This window comes from Camelus dromedarius, chromosome 35, assembly GCF_036321535.1.
Source record: "Camelus dromedarius isolate mCamDro1 chromosome 35, mCamDro1.pat, whole genome shotgun sequence".
Classification (NCBI taxonomy): Eukaryota; Metazoa; Chordata; class Mammalia; order Artiodactyla; family Camelidae; genus Camelus; species Camelus dromedarius.
In genome coordinates, this window is record NC_087470.1 from 7,534,911 (window position 1) to 7,543,439 (window position 8,529).

An 8,529-nucleotide genomic window follows, 5' to 3' on the forward strand; every position below is an offset into this window, starting at 1 on the left:
TATCATTAATTATATAAACATTTTGACCACTTAAGTTTGTGTCTGAGTCACCTTGCAGCTCTTACATAGCAAAGCATTTTGAACTTTTATATTGCCTTTCCTATTTTCTCATGTTTATCAGGGGCTTGCATAGGCACTATTTTTTCTAGGACTCTATAAACAGATGTATGCCTGAGATTTTCTTTTGTGTCTGTGTTTCTAGCATTATATTACTGACAGATTTTTTTGTTGGTTATCAATCTAATTTTTTTTCTTGGTATATATAGTCTTTTCAGCCCTTTCAAATATATATATATGTAGTCAGTTTACAATGTGTCAATTTCTGGTGTACAGCACAATGCTTCAGTCATACATGAACATACATATATTAATTTTCATACTCTTTTTCACCATAAGTTACTACAAAACAGTATTGGATATAGTTCCTTGTGCTATACAGTATGAACTTGTTTATAAATTGGGAGTTTGAGATTTGCAGGTACTAAATATTAACATTACATTTTATGATGCTTACTTTATCCCATATTCAGACATGCTTTTAAAACTTAATTTTCACTTAATATATAAGTAATCAGACTTACTCTAAATTGTTTTATTTTCTGTCTGTTTCTAAAATAGAATTAGCTAGTAAATTCAGTGGTAAAAGCTTGAATTATACTTTTATTTTATTTGCCAAGATCCCACTCCTGGCTGACCATTTTGGGTATTTAAGTATAAAGTAAGTAAATGTCAGTAGAATTAGGAAACCATTCCTGTGGTAATATTATTTTCAGTCCTTTCAAATAAACTCAGTGCCCAATATTTTGCAGAGGAAGCATTCTAAAAATTATCAGGATCTTCTATCTTGTACGTTTGTCAGAAAGCGTCAAATGTTAAACAGTTTGATAAACAGAATAGTGCACCACGCTGACCCCTACCTATATCCATGCTCTAATCCTGAAATCTGTGAATATGCTATTTTACATGGCAAAGGGGATTTTGCAGATGTATCAGGTTAAGGACTCTGAGACAGGGAGATTAGCCTGGATTATCTACATGGGCCTAGTGTAACAACAGGAGTCCTTAAAAATTGAAAATCTTTCCCAGCTGTGGTCAGAAAGATATGACTTTGGAAGAAGGATTAGAAAGCTGTAAAGCTGTTAGCTTTGAAGATAGAGGAAGGGCCATGGGTAAAGAAATGTGGGTGAACTCTAGAAGCTGGAAAAGACAAGGAAATATATTCTTCCCTTGACCTACAGAAGGGCATACAGCCCTGCTGACATCTTGATTTTTAGCCAAATGATACCTGTTCCTGACTTGACCTACAGAACCATAAAATAATAAGTTTGTGTTGCTTTAAGCTGCAAAATTTGTGATAATTTGTTACAGCAGTGATAAAAATAAATATAGGGGAGGTAATCCAACTTTATGGATTGGAGGGCTCAGCATTTTAAAGATGTCAGTTCCCCTTCAACTGATTCAAAGATTTATATGTGCACATCAAAATCCCCAACACTTAATTGTTGTTACTGTTTTTTTGTAGAACTTGACAAGCTGAATCTAAATACATAGAGAAGCGTGAAGGGCCAACAATAGCCAAGATGATATTAAAGAACAATGTTAAAGGACTTATAAAACAATATTAAGTCTATGTGATAACTACCTAAAGTTAGACATATAGACCAATGGAACAGCATTGAATTAAACCCTGTACCATACATGAACAGTAACTTTAGATAGATTATAAAACTAATATATTTGAAACATAAAGCAAAGCATCTGGGGGAGGGTAAAGCTCAGGTGTAATGTGTGCTTAGCATGCATAAGGTCTTGGGTTCAACTCCCAGTACCTCCATTAAAATAAATAACCTAATCCCCCAACAAAATAAAGCATCTAGAAAATAGTGTAGGAGATATTTTAATGACTTTGAAGTGGCAAAGAGTTCTTAAACCAGACAAAGCATGAAACATAAAAGAAGAGTTTTAAGTTGGGCTTCAGTAAAATTAAGAATTATTTTTATCAAGAGATACCATTAAGAAAGTGAAAAGCTAAGCCACACGGTGGGAAAATATATTTACTATACCTATATCCAACAAAAGACTTGTATCTAGGGCATATAAAGAACAAAAACCAGTGGAGAAAAAGGCAGAACCTCAATATTAAAATATGCAAAATAATTGAACAGTTGCTTCACACACACACAAAAAAATCCACATAAGCTATGAAAAGGGGCTGACCTCTTTAGTAATAATGGAAATACGGACTAAAACCACACTTGGAACACCATTAGACATCCACTAGAATACTTAGTTATTAAGTGATACGAAGCATTGGTGAGGGCAACAAGCAATGGGGACTCTTACACATGGCCAGTGGGAATATAGATTCTTACAAATACTTTGGAAATAGGCTTTTTGAATGAAAGTTATATATGTGTGTGTGTGTGTGTATATATGTACACACACACATACACATACACACACACCCACACCCTATTACCAAGGGTAACCCATGTGTGTACCCTTCAGAAACTTCTACATCTGAGCACCAAAGGACATCCAGAAAATTCTCATAATCACTATTTGTTATACCCCCAAATAGAAAATGACCCAAACACTTGTCAACAATAAATACATAACCATAACTGGTGGCACATGCATACAAGTTGTATACTTTAAAGCAATAAAAAAATATACTAGTTTACAGAAAACACTAGTGGATGAATCTTACATAATTTTGAGTGGAAAGTACGGGACCAAAAATTTCAAAAGCAAAAAAAACAATCCATGGTGGCTGAATTTAGGATGGTGAGTCTATCAAAGGGGTGCCGTAGTAACTGGGAAGAAACCCAAAGTGGAACAGCAATGTCCTGTTTCTTGACTGGATGAAGGTTACATAGATGTGTTTACTTTGTGAAAAATCACTGAGCTGTATACTTAAGATGTGTTCACATTTAAGCATGTATACTATATTTGCATTTTTTAAAAAAAGTTTGCTTGCAAAAAAAGATATCCAAAGCCCAAGTATTTATCAGTAGGAGAATGGATAAAACAAATGATAGTATATTCAAACAATGGAATACTACTCAACAATAAAAAAGAATCAACTACTGATACAAGGATGAACCTCAAAAGCCTAATTTATACATTTCATTGTCAGGTAAATTTTAACTCAGAAGATAAACAAAACTGTAAACAGGCATGTGCCCTGGGGGGAGGGGTGCTGTAGCCTTTGTCTCCTCAGACCTGTGCCATTACTGGCACATCTCGCAAGAAGAGAGGCAGGGCTCAGCCACAGCTACCATCTCCTCCTGTGCATAGTGCCTGGGCTGGGGCGGGGCTGAGGCCTGAATCTGCACGTGGGGGCTCCACAACCTCCTAGGCAGGACTGAGACTTGTTTATAGCCCGAGGCAGAGAGGATCTTTCTACCCTGACACCTCAGAGAACTTGTGCTGCCAAGAGAAACAAGGAGCTCAGATTTGGCACAGAGCATAGGTGGGGCAGTTCCGCAGTCTTCCCCGAGCCCACCTACAGACCGCCTACCCGAGGCAGAGCAGGCAGCTGCACAGAGCAGCAGAGTGACCAGCACGAGGAGAGGGCAGGTGGGCAGCCAACCACCTTCCTGGCAGGAACACAGCACCTGACCACGGTGCTGGGACGGGGTGTGATCTGCCCACCTGCCTCCCCCTGATCACAGCATCTGACTGTGGCATCAGGAGGGGGAGTGACTTGCCCGCCCACCGGGTAAGAGCTCAGCTCCTGACCTAGTGTTAGGAGGGGACACAATCTGCTAGCCAACAGCCACTGAGAGCAGCACAGATGAGGGCGCCAACAGAAGGCCTATGAAACAGCAAGCTGAGTTCGCGAAGCAGGGCGAAGACACAAAGACCTCTCGATCAAATCATTAAGGGCACACCATCTCCAGATTAAGTAGGTAACTGATACTCCTTAAGCCATGGTGCCAGAGAGATATGAGCAATGTGAAGAAGCAGAGAAACCACTCCCAATTAAAAGATCAAGAGAAATCCCCTGAAAGCATGATCAAGGAAAAAGACATTGATGGCCTACTAGATCAAGGTTTCAAAAAAAGAGTGATCAAAGTACTGAAGGAACTAAAAAAATAGTGTTTAGGGATATAAAATATGTCAAAAATGAAATAGAAACTATAAAGAAGAACCAAGTAGAATTAGTAAACTCATTGTCTGAGATGAGAGCTGACCTAAAGGCTGTGCAAAGCAGACTAGAAAATACAGAAGAACAAATATGTGATCTAGAAGACAGGACAACAGGAAGCACCCAATCAGAACAGCTGAGAGAAAAACAAATAAAAAACAATGAAAACAATATACGGGACCTATGGGGTAATATAAAGTGTGCCAATCTATGCATAATAGGAGTTCCAGAAGGGGAAAAATAACAAAGGGGATTGAAAAGGTATGGGAAGGACTCATGACTGAAAACTTCCCAGACCTAAAGAAGGAATCATATCCAAGCACAGGAGGCTCAGAGGATCCCAAACAGGAAGAACCCAAACATACCCACACCAAGGCATATCCTAATCAAGATAGCCAGAGTCAAGAATAAAGAAATGATCCTAAAGGAAGCGAGAGAAAAACAAAGAGTGAGTTACAAGGGAACCCCCATAAGTTTTTCAGCTGATTTCTCTACACTATTTACAACAGCTAAGACATGGAAACAGCCTAAAATGTCCATCAACAGATGACTGGATAAAGATGTGGGATATTTATATGATGGGATACTATTCAGCCACAAAAACTGACAACATAACGCCATTTGCAGAGACATGGATGCTCCTGGAGAATGTTATTCTAGGTGGAGCAGAAGAGAAAGAGAAAGGGGAATACCATATGAGATCACTCATGTGTGGAATCTTAAATATATGCAAGATCTTGTGGTAACTCACAGCAAAAAAAAAAAGTGGCAATGAATGTATGTACGTTCATGTATAACTGAAAAAATTGCTCTACACTGGAATTTGTCATAACATTGTAAAATGACTATTACTCAATAAAAAATATTTAAAAATAAGTAAAATAAAATATAACCTTTAAAATACTGTATAATGAGAGGTGTGATGTTCTAGTATCTGTTCTAAGAAGTACGTTAGACACACATAAGAATAACCAATGGTCAGAAAGATCACATGTTACCAGCTACCACCCCATGCAAATTAATGGCATTTAGGAGATATTCATATATGTGTGTACATATGTAAAATATGTATTAGTATATATGTAAATCAAATAAAATATTATAATCTAATGTAAAATCATATCAGCAAAAGCACTGTGCTGACATAAGTATCTTGGTGTAAATAGATTACAATTTTTTATTGAGTTGTCATAATGGGAATATTGTGAACCAAGTGGAAGTTGTAAAAAAAAAGTCATCCAAAAAAAAAAAAATCCTGACTACATGAAAAGATGCACAGTTACTATAAGGCCTCTCCCCTTATTTACTATCAGTGTGAGAAAGTCTCTTGGAATAAGTTAGGAGAATTAAAAACTCTTAACAAGACACAACAATGCACTCTCTGTTAAAGAAAATAAACCAAAAGAAAAAACAAATGAATGGACAATTAAGATCCTACATATAAAAATACCAATTTTTATGGGAAATATAGCCTTAAAATAAAAAATGAGATTATATTCTAATTTCACCTTTTGAATAAAGATATACAAAATTTAGCTGAATACCTTCGTATTTTGCACTTACGAAGAAAAAGTGTAATTGCAATGAAAAAACAGCCATTATCCTGCCTTTTGAGTATTCTAAAGTTTTAGGTTTGAATATATTTCATCTTAAATGGTCTTAAGCACTATGCAGTGGTTGGTGTTTTAAAAATACCACTGTGTGTGGAACTTCTAAAAGTGATTCAAAAAATTTATATTTTTGTAATAATTTAGTAATGGCCCGGATATTATTTTTAACAAGACTACTCACCATGGAATGCTGCAAGATTTTTTCGATGAGTTTATATTCACACATGTTGAAGATTTTCACTATATTATGAGAAAATGTCAACCATGGCAGTATTTTGACTTGAAAACGAGATAAGATGAGAAGCATATTTTAAGTATAAAATAAATGATTGCATGCCTTTAAAGACAAGAAAGTAAAAGCATGATAAACTCTGACTTTGACACACTTAAAATATAAAAATTAACATAATGTGATTTACACACTTCTCTTTAACTCTTTCAGTACTTTCTCAGCCCCTTTCCCATTACACCTGCGTCCCCGCTCCTGACCCTCGGTGTACACACCCCCGATCACACGGGGGAGCGGGGACCCGGGCAGTGAGGACCAGGGACGAGGACACTCACCCGCTCCCGGCGGGCGAGGAGAATAGTCGAAGCGGGCCAGCCAGCGCACCCGTCCCCTCCTGCCCAGCCGGCCGGGGCCCTAGCTCGGTCAGGTCCACACACACCCCGGCAGGAAGCGGGCGCAGGCAGTGGGAAACCGGCGTAACTTCAGACAGCGGGCGGGGAGCGTCCTCCCGCGGACACGCAGGGAGCGCTGTCCTGGAGCCTCCATGGCGCCGCCCGCTCAGTGCTGAGGAAAACAAGCTCCGCCCCCAGGGAAGATGCTGGCTGCTGAAGTGGACTGCGCATGCGCACCGCCACCTAAGACACGCTGGCTTCGCGCGCCCCCTGCAGGTCCTCGAGGGCGGTGCAGGATACTCAGAACTCACCGTAGAACACATGAACCCTCCCAGCCAGGATGCTAAATCACTGGAAATCTCAGTGCCCTGGCCTCTTTGTTGGTGGCACTGGCGATGCGCTCATCCAGCCATGCCTGCTCTCTTGCCTGGCACATGCCTCAGTCTTTGGAATCCCGCTTGAATCAGATTCTGTTCTGGAGGAAGGACAGGTGCAGAAGAATCTCAAAATTCCAGACTTAGAAGATGATCAGGAACCCAAACTCAACTCTGTCAACTCCCTGGGGTCCCCTGAGGAGTGTGGTTTTCTCAGACCATCTGCCCTGTGTCAGGAGCAGACGAAGCCTCAGGTATCTTAGAGAGGCTATCATGCAGCACATGCTTTGGACGGTTCTCAGTTCTGACCTGCATGATCTTGAGACCCTTTTGTAACTCCTAACACTGTTTTCTCATACCTATAGTGATGGTTTTTGACGACTGAGTTAATCCTCTTACAATGCTGAGGTGCTATTCCTTGGAAAAGAGAATATTTTGAAGGGATCAACTGTTTATCACTTCCCCCTAATTAAGTATGTTTTTAAAATTAGAAATGTTTCAGGGGGCACTCAGGTCCTCCTCTTGCACCAGTTCCTGGTGTTGCCAGTTTCTTCTCTGAGCTCCAGATCCTGATCCTGCCGGTGGTCTATGGTGATGCCAGTGTGTGCATGCTCTTCCTTGTGCACCGGTATGGAAAGGAGACAGCCCTTCCCCTACATGAGGCTGCAACATTCTGACACTCAAAGCAGGCACAATGAAGAATCAGCTAGAGCCCCCGGTACCAGCTGTCCCAGGTAGAAACATCACCTTCACCACAGTGTTCCTGTGCTCCTATCAGGCCTTCACTACTCCCAGCAGGCCATGCATGAGCAGTGTGACAGGTGACTGCCTGTCCCAGCACAGCATGGTGGTGATGATCCCACCTTATCTGTTTGTCTTTAGAGTGTCCCCACACCTCTCTGAGCTTCACTTTGCTCTTCTCACAGGCAGGGTTGTACAGGCATGAACCTCACAGTGTTATGATAGGGAGTCATGGTAGCTGCTCACCCAGTGGCAGGCTCTGCCGAGAAGGCTGCTGGGAGTGCTGTGTGTCTTCACACTTGTCCTTCACTCTCCCCAATGAAAACACACTTGGCCTTATCCTTCCCTGGCCTGTGGCCTTTCTGTGTTTGCAAAAGAACATGGAAACAATCTGTTTGCAAAGAAGTTTTGAGGTTTTGTCCATCTGGTCCAGGAAATGCTGACTCTGCTAGATGTGCTGTTGGGTGGGCTCTCATGGGAGAGGCTTGGGCAGGACTTCCCTTGGCAATAAGCTGCCCCACCCAGGCCTTTCCATGATCCAGACTCCTGGGACCAGGGTGCAAATCCCCAGCTCCCGACTTGTTAACAGTGTGACCTGGGCAACTTTCTCAAACCCAAGCTTTGTCCACCCAACGTCATCAGAGATGGGGGATAACAGGATGTCCTGCACAGAGTGTCTGTGCAGATTAAGTGAGGTAGAACAGACAGAAGTGGTGGGGCCTGGCCCATTGGTTGGCAGAAGGGAGCTCACCATGTGCAGCAATTTCCGCGGGTCACCCAGCAATCTGCCCAGAGGCTTAGCCGCTCCATCACTATCATGTGTCTGAAGTCCACTTAACCACATGGGAGAGAAACAAACACATATTCTGAGTGTAGCTGTCACAGGGAAAAGTGTATCTGAGCTGGGAGTAATACCAGAGAGTGATCAGGATTGTGGAAGATTCCCCTTGAGGTTGAGCAGACTGGAGCTGCCCTCCAGAGCCTTGGGTTAGTGAGGATGGGCTTGTAGAAATGCCTCTCTCCTTTACCC

The 8,529-nt window shown here is 41.2% G+C and overlaps 1 long non-coding RNA gene across 3 annotated transcripts in view; it reads right to left on the minus strand.

The window, feature by feature from the left end:
- LOC135319963 (uncharacterized) overlaps window positions 1-6,710 on the minus strand; it is a 66,053-nt gene extending 59,343 nt beyond the window's left edge. For all 3 annotated transcript variants that reach the window (XR_010379062.1, XR_010379063.1, XR_010379061.1), the window contains exon 1: window positions 6,328-6,710. This is a non-coding gene — a long non-coding RNA (uncharacterized LOC135319963). The remainder of the gene's footprint in view (window positions 1-6,327) is intronic.
- Between the last annotated feature and the right edge of the window lie 1,819 nt (window positions 6,711-8,529).